This window comes from Hyperolius riggenbachi, chromosome 9 (assembly GCF_040937935.1).
Source record: "Hyperolius riggenbachi isolate aHypRig1 chromosome 9, aHypRig1.pri, whole genome shotgun sequence".
In the NCBI taxonomy this organism is placed as follows: domain Eukaryota; kingdom Metazoa; phylum Chordata; class Amphibia; order Anura; family Hyperoliidae; genus Hyperolius; species Hyperolius riggenbachi.
The window spans coordinates 113338313-113350829 of record NC_090654.1 but is presented as its reverse complement, the minus strand read 5'-3'; positions in this window follow the sequence as shown (position 1 = coordinate 113350829).

Genomic DNA, 12517 nt, shown 5'->3' with positions numbered 1-12517 from the left:
GCTTCATAAAAACGCCTGATGCTTGTTTCATAGAGCACTTCTGCTTCCTCAGAGACCACTGATAACCTGAGACTCAATTGAAAAATGATCTAATACAAATAAGGTAAGTGTCACCTGATATTTACATCTGAACCCACATAAGTATTGCAGGGCTACAAAACTCAAAATACATTCTGTATCCACTAGTAAGGCCCGGTTCACATTAGCAAAATGAGCCAAAAGGTTCCGGTGAGCGGATCCAGTCTCCGATTCACCAGATCCGGATGGCTCAGTCCGTGGCCCGGTTCACATTAGTGAAAACGGATCTGATCAATGATTGATCGGATCCATTTTCACTCTGCAATACATACCTAATCTTCATAGGCAGCCGGCAGTAGAGGCTTCCTCTTCTTCCGCTGTGACTACACAGTGCATCATGTGACTAGTCACATGACGCGGAAGAAAAGGGAAGCCTCTACCGCCAGCTGCCTATGAAGATTAGGTATGTATAAACCCTCCCTAGCCCACCCGCCCGGCTGCTGCATCATCCCCTCACCCTCCCGTCGCTAGATTCGCGTCGGCCCATGCCCCCATCCCCCGTGGAACGGTCTGTTTCTTCACTAGTGTGAAGAAACGGTCCATTTCCCATTGCCCCCAATGCTGCTGCATTTTTGTCCGGATCTGTTCCACTAAGCAGAACTGTCCAGAAAATTAGGGCCTGCAGCAATTTTTAGGTCCGGGGACCGGAACGTATCCGTACCAACGGACGCATGTGAATGGATTCATAGGTTAACATTGGATCCATTCAATCCGTTCCGTTTGTACAGTATACGTTTTGGAAAAAACCGCTAATGTGAACTGGGGCTAACTGGGGAACAATAAGGGAGGCCTCAGTTAATAGATTTTTAAATGCAATTTACAAATTATGTAGTTTTTCTGTAAAATTTTAAATCTATTTATTCTCCAAAGAATGACTGGCTAATAGTGTATGTTTTAAACTCATGGCGTACTTAAAGGAGCTTATATTTATTTAAAAAAAAGCTATGATCAAAATGCAATCTACTTGCATTTCTAATTTTAGCTTTGTACTAAAACAAAAGCTTATAAAAGTCGGTCTGTACTCTGATAATCCGTGTTTGCAGGTGTTATAAGCACTTCAACAGAGGAATGATAGTGAGCTTAGAAAGTCAATTTACAACTGTAGAAGCAGTAGGGTCCATTTCAAAGTACATAATTCAAGTGGAGATTGGCACACACTGCAGCTTGTTTAATGTCAGAATAGAAACAAAAAGCTTATACTGTACACACCTTACTGCCAGCAATGTGCCCACAGTTTAGACTGTACACACTTACTGGGGATGATGTGCCTACAGCTTATACTGTACACACTTATTGGGGGTGATGTGCCTACAGCTTATACTGTACACACTGAGGGTGATGTGCCCACGGCTTATACTGTACACACTTACCGGTACTGGGGGTGATGTGCCCACAGCTTATACTGTACACACTTGCTGGGGGTGATGTGCCTACTGCTTTTACTGTACACACTTACTGGGAGTTATGTGCCTACAGCTTATACTGTACACACTTATTGGGGGTGATGTGCCCACAGCTTATACTGTACACACTTATTGGGGGTGATGTGCCCACAGCTTATACTGTACACACTGGGGGTGATGTGCCTACAGCTTATACTGTACACACTTATTGGGGGTGATGTGCCTACAGCTTATACTGTACACACTTATTGGGGGTGATGTGCCCACAGCTTATACTGTACACACTGGGGGTGATGTGCCTACAGCTTATACTGTACACACTTATTGGGGGTGATGTGCCTACAGCTTATACTGTACACACTTATTGGGGGTGATGTGCCCACAGCTTATACTGTACACACTGGGGGTGATGTGCCTACAGCTTATACTGTACACACTTATTGGGGGTGATGTGCCCACAGCTTATACTGTACACACTTATTGGGGGTGATGTGCCCACAGCTTATACTGTACACACTGGGGGTGATGTGCCTACAGCTTATACTGTACACACTTATTGGGGGTGATGTGCCTACAGCTTATACTGTACACACTTATTGGGGGTGATGTGCCCACAGCTTATTCTGTACACACTGGGGGTGATGTGCCTACAGCTTATACTGTACACACTTATTGGGGGTGATGTGCCTACAGCTTATACTGTACACACTGGGGGTGATGTGCCCACGGCTTATACTGTACAAACTTACCGGTACTGGGGGTGATGTGCCCACAGCTTATACTGTACACACTTGCTGGGGGTGATGTGCCTACTGCTTTTACTGTACACACTTACTGGGAGTTATGTGCAAACAGCTTATACTGTACACCCTTACTGGGGCTGATGTGCCCACTGCTTACAGTATACTGTACACTTACTGGGGGTGATGTTCCTACTGCTTTTACTGTACACACTTACTAGGGGTTATGCGCAAACAGCTTATACTGTACACACTTACTGGGTGTGATGTGCCCACTGCTTATACTGTACACCAGTGGTCCTCAAACTAAGGCTCGCAGGCCGAATGTGGCCCCCTGAGGCTTATTTACCGGCTCCCACACACAAAATGTATTATAGATGTGGTCAGCTACATCTTTAAATATTGGTGGCCCGCATATGGAATGAAGCCAGAAGCAATAATTCATTGGTTTCCAATCAAATTCCACATCAGGTGACACTGTTGTCCAATTGGACTGAAGGTTGTCACCTTAGTATGCATCACTGTCTGGCCCGCAAAGACTTCTATGTATACTCCAGCCCCCCAGCAGTCTGAAGTATGTTGACCCGGCCCTCGATCCAAAATGCTTGTAGACCCTTGCTGTACACACTTACTGGGGGTGATGTGCCCACAGCTTATACTGTACACACTGGGGGTGAAGTGCCTACTGCTTATACTGTACACACTTACTGGGGGTGATGTGCAAACATCTTATACTGTACACACTTACTGGGGGTGATGTGCCCACTGCTTATACTGTACACACTTACTGGGGGTGATGTGCCCACTGCCTATACTGTACACACTTACTGGGGGTGATGTGCCCACTGCCTATATTGTACACACTTGGGGGTGATATGCCCACTGCCTATACTGTACACACTTACTGGGGGTGATGTGGCCACAGCTTATACTGTACACACTTACTGGGGGTGATGTGCCCACTGCTTATACTGTACACACTTACTGGGGGTGATGTGCCCACTGCCTATACTGTACACACTTACTGGGGGTGATGTGGCCACAGCTTATACTGTACACACTTACTGGGGGTGATGTGCCCACTGCTTATACTGTACACACTTACTGGGGGTGATGTGCCCACTGCTTATACTGTACACACTTACTGGGGGTGATGTGCCCACTGCCTATACTGTACACACTTACTGGGGGTGATGTGGCCACAGCTTATACTGTACACACTTACTGGGGGTGATGTGCCCACTGCCTATACTGTACACACTTACTGGGGGTGATGTGGCCACAGCTTATACTGTACACACTTACTGGGGATGATGTGCCCACTGCCTATACTGTACACACTTACTGGGGATGATGTGGCCACAGCTTATACTGTACACACTTACTGGGGATGATGTGGCCACAGCTTATACTGTACACACTTACTGGGGATGATGTGGCCACAGCTTATACTGTACACACTTACTGGGGATGATGTGGCCACAGCTTACACTGTACACACTTACTGGGGATGATGTGGTCACAGCTTACACTGTACACACTTACTGGGGATGATGTGGTCACAGCTTACACTGTACACACTTACTGGGGATGATGTGGCCACAGCTTATACTGTACACACTTACTGGGGATGATGTGGCCACAGCTTATACTGTACACACTTACTGGGGATGATGTGGCCACAGCCTTCACATTTAAAGGAATAGTATTGATTCACATATTTTTTTCAATTGACACAGGAATTGTTTGGGAAGTGTTGCTAAGTACTGGTGTATACATTTTAGTAGCAACTTCTTTGTTTACTGTTATCAATATACATTCAAACTTTACTGACGCCAAAACAGACGGCTGACTGAGCCATGGGGAGAGGGGAAATTCCCCTCACACTTGATCAGTTAACTCTATGTGTAGCTGTGTGTGTGACAGAGAGACAGGACACAGGAGCTGCAGCTGTTGGGAGCTCTGTTTCTGACTGAAGTGTCTGAAGAGAGCAGAGGAAATGTAACTAATTGTCACAGCTTTTTCATACTGTTTTTGCTTTCAGAGTTTGATATTTGCTTTCTGTAGTCTGATATGCAACTCTGGCTGTGCATTGAAGCAGACACCCCTTCTGCAATTGATTTGTCCCAATATAGCTAAATCCTACCCTCAATAAATTACAGTTTTTGCCTCTGATATTTAACATGAAAAGCAGGAAAATGTTTACACAGCTATTTAGACATTATTTGCACACTCATTTTAGTACACTTGGGTATCGATAGTATTCTTTTAACCACTTGCCGACCGCGCACTCATACCGCGTGTCGGCAAAGTGGCAGCTGCAGGACCAGCGACGCAGTATTGCGTCGCTAGCTGCAGGCTGATTAATCAGGAAGCAGCCGCTCGGGCGAGCGGCTGCTTCCTGTCAATTCACGGCGGGGGGCTCCGTGAATAGCCTGCGAGCCGCCAGCTAAATGTAAACACAAGCGGAAATAATCCGCTTTGTTTACATTTGTACGGCGCTGCTGCGCAGCAGCGCCGTAAGGCAGATCGGCGATCCCCGGCCAATCAGCGGCCGGGGATCGCCGCCATGTGACGGGATGTCCCGTCACTGGCTGCACAGGACGGATAGCGTCCTGTGCAGCCCTGATCTCCGGGGGGGGGGGGGGGGGAGCAGGTAGGAGAGGGAGGGGGGAATTTCGCCGCGGAGGGGGGCTTTGAGCTGCCCCCCCCCGCCAGCCACATGCAGGCATGAGAGATCGGACCCCCCCAGCACATCATCCCCCTAGTGGGGAAAAAAGGGGGGTGATCTGATCTCTCTGCCTGCTACATGATCTGTGCTGGGGGCTGCAGAGCCCACCCAGCACAGATCACTCAGCACAGCGCTGGTCCTTAACCACTTGCCGACCGCGCACTCATAACGCGCGTCGGCAAGGTGGCAGCTGCAGGACCAGCGACGCAGACTTGCGTCGCCGGCTGCAGCCTAATTAACGAGCGATCGCGCGGCTGTAGCCGCGCGATCGCTACGTCATACTATTCGGCCCCCATGTGACTTCAGCCCGCCGGCCAATCAGCAGCGCCGGCGGGCTGTAAAAATTCAAAGCCACCAATAGAACGCGTATAATACAGTTTGTTTAGGTAACAAACTGTATTATACTGCCTGCCTCCCGCTGGTGGTCACACTTAGCGATCGACCACCAGCGAGGAGTGCAGGCATAGTATCAGCACACACACACACACACATTAGGAGCCCCACAGACCCCCCGATCACCCGCAGCACCCATCAGACACCCCCCTGTACCCCCCTGCAGCACGCAGATCAGACCTAACCAACCCCCATATCACCCATCAATCAATCCCTGTCACCACCTGTCACTCCTATTGATCAGATCAGACCCCTAACTACCCCTTAGGGTTATCTGATCACCCCCCACCCCTTCAGATCTCCCTCCCCCCCCCCCCCCCCCCTGTATACTGAACCTATCTATCTCCCCTGCATCTGTCTATCTCCCCAGTGATCAGCTGCCAATCACCTATCAGTCACCTGTCAATCATCCCTTGTCACCACCTGTCACTGCCCCCCATTAGATCAGACCCCCCAACTGCCCCTTAGGGGTATCTGATCACCCCCCACCCCTTCAGATCTCCCCCCCCCCCCCCCCCGTATACTGCATCTATCTATCTTCCCTGTAATTTCCCGCTGATCAGCTGTCAATCACCTATCCGTCACCTGTCAATCATCCCTTGTCACCACCTGCCACTGCCCCCCATCAGATCAGACCCCCAACTGCCCATTAGGGGCTTCTGATCACCCACCCACCCTTTCAGATCCCTCCGAGACACCCCCCCTGATCACATCAGCAGTCCATTGTTTACATCTGTTTTTCCCTGTAAACACCCACTTATCACCTGTCAATAACCCATCTATCACCCCCTGTCACCACCTGTCACTCCTATCCATCAGATTAGACCCCCAACTACCCCTTAGGGGTATCTGATCACCCCCCCACCCCTTCCGATCCTCCCCACACCGTCCTAGTTCATTGATTGCGTATATTCTCCCCCCTGCCATTGTGTATCTTATCTCCTGTCTGTAAGGCTTGATTGTGCTTTGTTTGGCTACAATTGTCTCAATTGCACTGTGATTGGCATCGATTGTCGTGTGATTGGCTTCGATTGTCACGTAATTGGGCTTCGATTGTCGCGTGATTGGCTTCAATTGCCCGTAATTGGTTTTGATTGTGCCAATTGCCCACTGATTGGCTGTTTTGCCCTGTGATTAGCATCGATTGTCGTGTGATTGGCTTCAATTGTCACGTAATTGGTTTTTGATTGTCACGTTATTGGATTCAATTGGTCCGTGATTGGCTTTGATTGCGCCGATTGCTGTAATTGTGTTGTAATTGTCTCGTGATTGTTTTTGATTATTTGTGATTGCTCTCTGATCCCCAACCCCCCCCCCCCCCCCTCACCATCACTATCCTAGTGATCTAAAAACTTTTTTAGTATCACTAGTGGTAACAAACAGTTAGGCCAGTTAGCTAAGCAAAAGGGTTGTTAGTGTCAGTTAGTGCTCAGCCCACTGCACCACAGTCACTAATTAGCGTCATCACTGTCGCTAATCAGCATTGGTACTATATAGTATCTGTAAGTGATTATTAGTGATCACAGTCAGATCTATATTAGGGTCTCTAGGATCCACAAAAAAACGCAGTGTTTGCCCGATCAGACCTGATCGTTCGCCTGCACTGCGTTCAGCCCGCCCCACCGCAGTGACAGAAATTTATTTTTTCTGATCACTGCAAAAAACACTGTACACAAGCTGTGGCACTGTAAACATCAGTTTTGATTTTTTTTATCTAAACTCAGTGACCACAGCTTTCTACCTCTCAAGTACTCCCTTTCGCTAGGTAGGTGCTCTTTTCCTGGGTAGTCTCAGAGGAATACCTCCTAAATTTAGCAGGCCACCATGGCAAAAAAGAGGTTTTCCAATGAAGACATCTACAGGTACATGGACCAGTCGGATGAGGATGATTGGGTCGACTTATTCGACGAATCTTCGGGTTCAGAGTACGATCCTGTAGACAGCAGTGGCTCTCTGACCGATAGTTCCGATGACGAGGTTGAGGTCCCGGCTAGAGCCAGGCGTACCACACCCCATGTCACTGGACTGCAGGTGGCGGAAGATCAGTCTCAAGGGCAGCAGAGTGGCGTTGATCTGATTTTTCTTGGTGAGGCATGCACCAGCAGCGCAGCATCTCCTGGACCTATCAACACCAGTACTTCCGCAGAAGACCCTGATGAAGTGGCGGACACCATCCTGGAAGTAGAAACTGGTTCGGTGGTACGTGAATTAAGATCCGATCCGCAGCCACCAAGTAGACGGGCCCGTACTCCCATTGGTTTTCCAGAGGTGCTGGCAAACCCTGATTGGCATTCCCCTGATCCCGCCGCACCCATACTGCCCCCTTTCACCGCCCAGTCTGGAGTCCAGGTGGAGACAGTTGAACTAGGATCGGCCCTAGACTTTTTTGAACTGTTCCTCACCCAGGATCTCCTTGACTTAATTGTGGCTGAGACCAACCTATATGCCACACAATTTATAACCGCCCATCCGAAAAGCTGCCACGCCCAGCCTTTTCGGTGGAAACCACTCCAAGTTTCCGAACTTAAAATTTTTTTGGGCCTTCTCCTCAACATGGGTATTACTAAAAAAAAATGTATTGCGCTCTTATTGGTCTACACGCCAAATACATAACATGCCCGTGTTCTCTGCTGCCATGTCCAGGACGCGATTTGAGATCATCCTGCGCTTCCTGCATTTCAATGACAACGACACCTGTCATGAAAGAGACCACCCAGCTTATGACCGGCTCCACAAAATTCGGCCCCTCATAGACCACCTGTCATCCACATTTGCAGATGCTTATACCCCTGAACAGAACATCTGTGTAGATGAGTCCCTCGTACATTTTACCGGGCGCCTTGGCATCAAACAGTACATCCCAAGCAAGCGCGCCCGGTATGGGGTGAAACTGTATAAGCTCTGTGATAGGGCCACAGGCTATACATCTCGTTTTAGGGTCTATGAGGGAAAAGACTCAAAATTGGAGCCGGTCGGATGTCCTGACTACCTGGGGAGCAGTGGAAAGATTGTGTGGGACTTGGTGTCACCCTTGTTCCAGAAGGGGTACCATCTTTATGTGGACAACTTTTACACAAGTGTGGCCCTCTTTCAGCACTTAAAGTTAGAAGGAATCCGATGCTGTGGCACCGTGCGGCCTAGTCGCCGGGGCTTCCCCCAACAGCTCGTTAACACCAGACTTCAACGGGGGGAGAGGGCCGCCTTGTGTACCGATGACTTGCTCTCGGTGAAATGGAAGGACAAGAGGGACGTTTACCTTCTGTCTACCATTCACACAGACACGACAGTACAAATTACACGGGCAACAGAGGTCATTGAAAAGCCCCTCGCCGTCCACAGCTATAATGCCAACATGGGAGGGGTGGACTTCAATGACCAGATGTTAGGGCCCTATTTAATTTCCCGGAAAACCAGACGCTGGTATAAGAAAGTGTCTGTGTATTTAATTCAATTGGCGATGTACAACAGCTTTGTTCTCTACAGTAAGGCTGGGAGAACTGGATCTTTCCTTCAATTCCAGGAAGACATTGTTTCGGCACTCCTCTATCCAGAAGGTGACAGAGCCCAACCCCCAAATGCAACTAGCCGGCTGCATGGAAGGCATTACGCCTACCCGATTCCCAGTACCCCAACTCAACGCAACCCCAGAAAAAGATGTCGTGTCTGCAGCAAGGCTGGAATAAGGCGTGACACCCCCGTTTACTGTCCCCGCTGTCCTGACCAGCCTGGCCTATGCCTAGGGGAGTGTTATGAGAGGTACCACGAGAAGGCACACTTTTAGAACCTAGGGAACTACAGACACAGCAGTAGGCACACAAGGGTCTCTCAGTGCTATTTCACACTGGCGCGATGCGTTAGGGCAAATTGCCTAGCAAAAGTCACACTTTGCGGTCCCCCCCTACGCCGGAAGTGCTTGACTTAACGCTAGTGCATGCCTACGTTACTGCGTGGCTTCTGCAGCAATTTGGGTCGGCCCGGAAGTCATGTTAGTCTACGGCGACGCGGTTAATTACTAGGCCGAATGCTACTCTTGTGGTATTCCCTGAAGATCTATTTTGGGCGAGACGGTGCGGCGGGCTCGACCGACCGGATAGGCCAGTATGCAGTGTGAACCCAAACATCAGGTTTTGAGAGATCCAAATACACTGGCCTGCCAGAAACCTCTCCTTTCACTTGGGACAGAATGCATAATGTACTTCGCCACATATCTGTGCGATTTGCACTTTGCACATTGACCCATGGGGGAGGAGAAGTTTATCCTCAGCTCGCAGGTAAAAAAAAACCAAAAAAAAACAAACAGGTAAGCAAAAAAGTTAATATTTGGTTACCAATGTTATTGTTTGGTTTGAACATATTTAATAAAGTTTAAAAAGTTAATGTTATTGAAGTGCTTTGCTGCTTGCTTGCTTTTTTTTTTTTTTTTTTTTTTTTTCTTCTTCTCTCTTTTTTTCCAACCGACCAATCAGCTGCAGCACTGATGATGCATCCTGACAGAAGCATTGCGCTTCTGTCAGGTTACACAAAATCGGTGCATGCAGCGCTGTAGGACGAGATTTCTCCTCCACAGTAAAAAAGATACGTTTGCCGAGGCATATGGGCCAAGGTGTGGTGTTGGGGATTCATATGCTTTGGCAAGCACTTTGTATCAAAAAAGAACTCAAGCAATGATTTCTCCATTCACATCGATCAATGTGGATGAATAAATCAGGATTGCCTGGGCATACGAGCTGGTGGGTTTGGATTTTTGGGGTGGCAGCTCCTATGTCCAGGCGGACGCCTTCCCCTCCTTTTTGTTTTTTTCGTTTTTCTTCTCTCTTTTTTCTATCTAGACCGACCGACCGACCGACCGACCAATCAGCTGCAGCACTGATGGTGCATCCTGACAGAAGCATTGCGCTTCTGTCAGGTTACACAAAATCAGTGCATGCAGCGCTGTAGGACGAGATTTCTCCTCCACAGTAAAAAAGATACGTTTGCCGAGGCATATGGGCCAAGGTGTGGTGTTGGGGATTCATATGCTTTGGCAAGCACTTTGTATCAAAAAAGAACTCAAGCAATGATTTCTCCATTCACATCGATCAATGTGGATGAATAAATCAGGATTGCCTGGGCATACGAGCTGGTGGGTTTGGATTTTTGGGGTGGCAGCTCCTATGTCCAGGCGGACGCCTTCCCCTCCTTTTTGTTTTGTTTTTTTCGTTTTTCTTCTCTCTTTTTTCTATCCAGACCGACCGACCGACCGACCAATCAGCTGCAGCACTGATGGTGCATCCTGACAGAAGCATTGCGCTTCTGTCAGGTTACACAAAATCAGTGCATGCAGCGCTGTAGGACGAGATTTCTCCTCCACAGTAAAAAAGATACGTTTGCCGAGGCATATGGGCCAAGGTGTGGTGTTGGGGATTCATATGCTTTGGCAAGCACTTTGTATCAAAAAAGAACTCAAGCAATGATTTCTCCATTCACATCGATCAATGTGGATGAATAAATCAGGATTGCCTGGGCATACGAGCTGGTGGGTTTGGATTTTTGGGGTGGCAGCTCCTATGTCCCTCTTTCTTTTCTTTTTGTTTCACATTTTTTGGCAGATATTTGTTCATCCACATTGATCGATGCGAATGAAGGGATGTTTGCCGTTCATTTTTCCTTTCAGCCCAGAATGCACTACCTGTATGCCCAATATAAGGAGTATAGCAGAAATACTGGCCATACATGTAATGATTGCAGAGGCCCTAAAATGCCAGGACAGACCCCACAAATGACCCCATTTTGGAAAGAGGACACCCCAAAGTATTCCGTGAGGTGCATGGTGAGTTCATAGAAGATTTAGTTTTTTGTCACAAGTTAGCATAAATTGTTGTTTTTTGTTTTTTTTCACAAAGTATCCTTTTCTGCTAACTTGTGACAAAAAAGAATTTTTTTTATAAACTCACCATGCCCCTCATGGAATACTTTGTGGTGTCTTATTTTTAAAATGGGGTCATTTGTGGGGTTTGTTAACTGTCCTGTCATGTGGGGGGGGGGGGGGGGGGCTAAATTGTGAGCACCCCTGTAAAGCCCAAAGGTAGTCATTGCACGTTGGGCCCCTTAGCGCAGTTAGGCTGCAAAAAAGTGCCACACGTGCTATCGCCGTACCCGGGAGAAGTAGACCAATGTGTTTTAGGGTGTATTTTTACACATACCCATGATGGGTAGAAGAAATCACTCTGTAAATGACAATTTTTTGATTTTTTTTACACACATTTGTCCATTTACAGAGATATTTCTCCCACCCAATATGGGTATGTGTAAAAATACACCCTAAAACACATTGTACTACTTCTCCCGAGTACGGCAATACCACATGTGTGGCACTTTTTTGCACCCTAACTGCGCTAAGGGGCCCAGAGTCCAATGAGTACCGTTTCACAGGTCATTTTGAGAAATTTGGTTTCAAGACTACTCCTCACGGTTTAGGGCCCCTAAAATGCCAGAGCAGTATAGGAACCCCACAAATGACCCCATTTTAGAAAGAAGACACCCCAAGGTACTCAATTAGGAGTATGGTGAGTTCATAGAAGATTTTACTTTTTGTCACAAGTTAGCGGAAAATGATTGTTATTGGGTTTTTTTTACCAAGTGTCATTTTCCGCTAACTTGTGACAAAAAATAAAATCTTCTATGAACTCACCATACTCCTAACGGAATACCTTAGGATGTCCTCTTTGTAAAATGGGGTCATTTGTGGGGTTCCTATACTGTCCTGGCATTTTAGGGGCCCTAAACCGTGAGGAGTAGTCTTGAAACCAAATTTCTCAAAATGACCTGTGAAATGCTAACGGTACTCATTGGACTCTGGGCCCCTTAGCGCAGTTAGGGTGCAAAAAAGTGCCACACATGTGGTACCGCCGTACTCAGGAGAAGTAGTATTATGTGTTTTGGGGTGTATTTTTACACATACCCATATTGGGTGGGAGAAATATCTCTGTAAATTGACAATTGTGTGTAAAGAAATCAAAAAATTGTCATTTACAGAGATATTTCTCCCACCCAATATGGGTATGTGTAAAAATACACCCCAAAACACATTGTACTACTTCTCCCGAGTACGGCGATACCACATGTGTGGCCCCTTTTTGCACCCTAACTGCGCTAAGGGGCCCAGAGTCCAATGAGTACCTTTAGCATTTCAC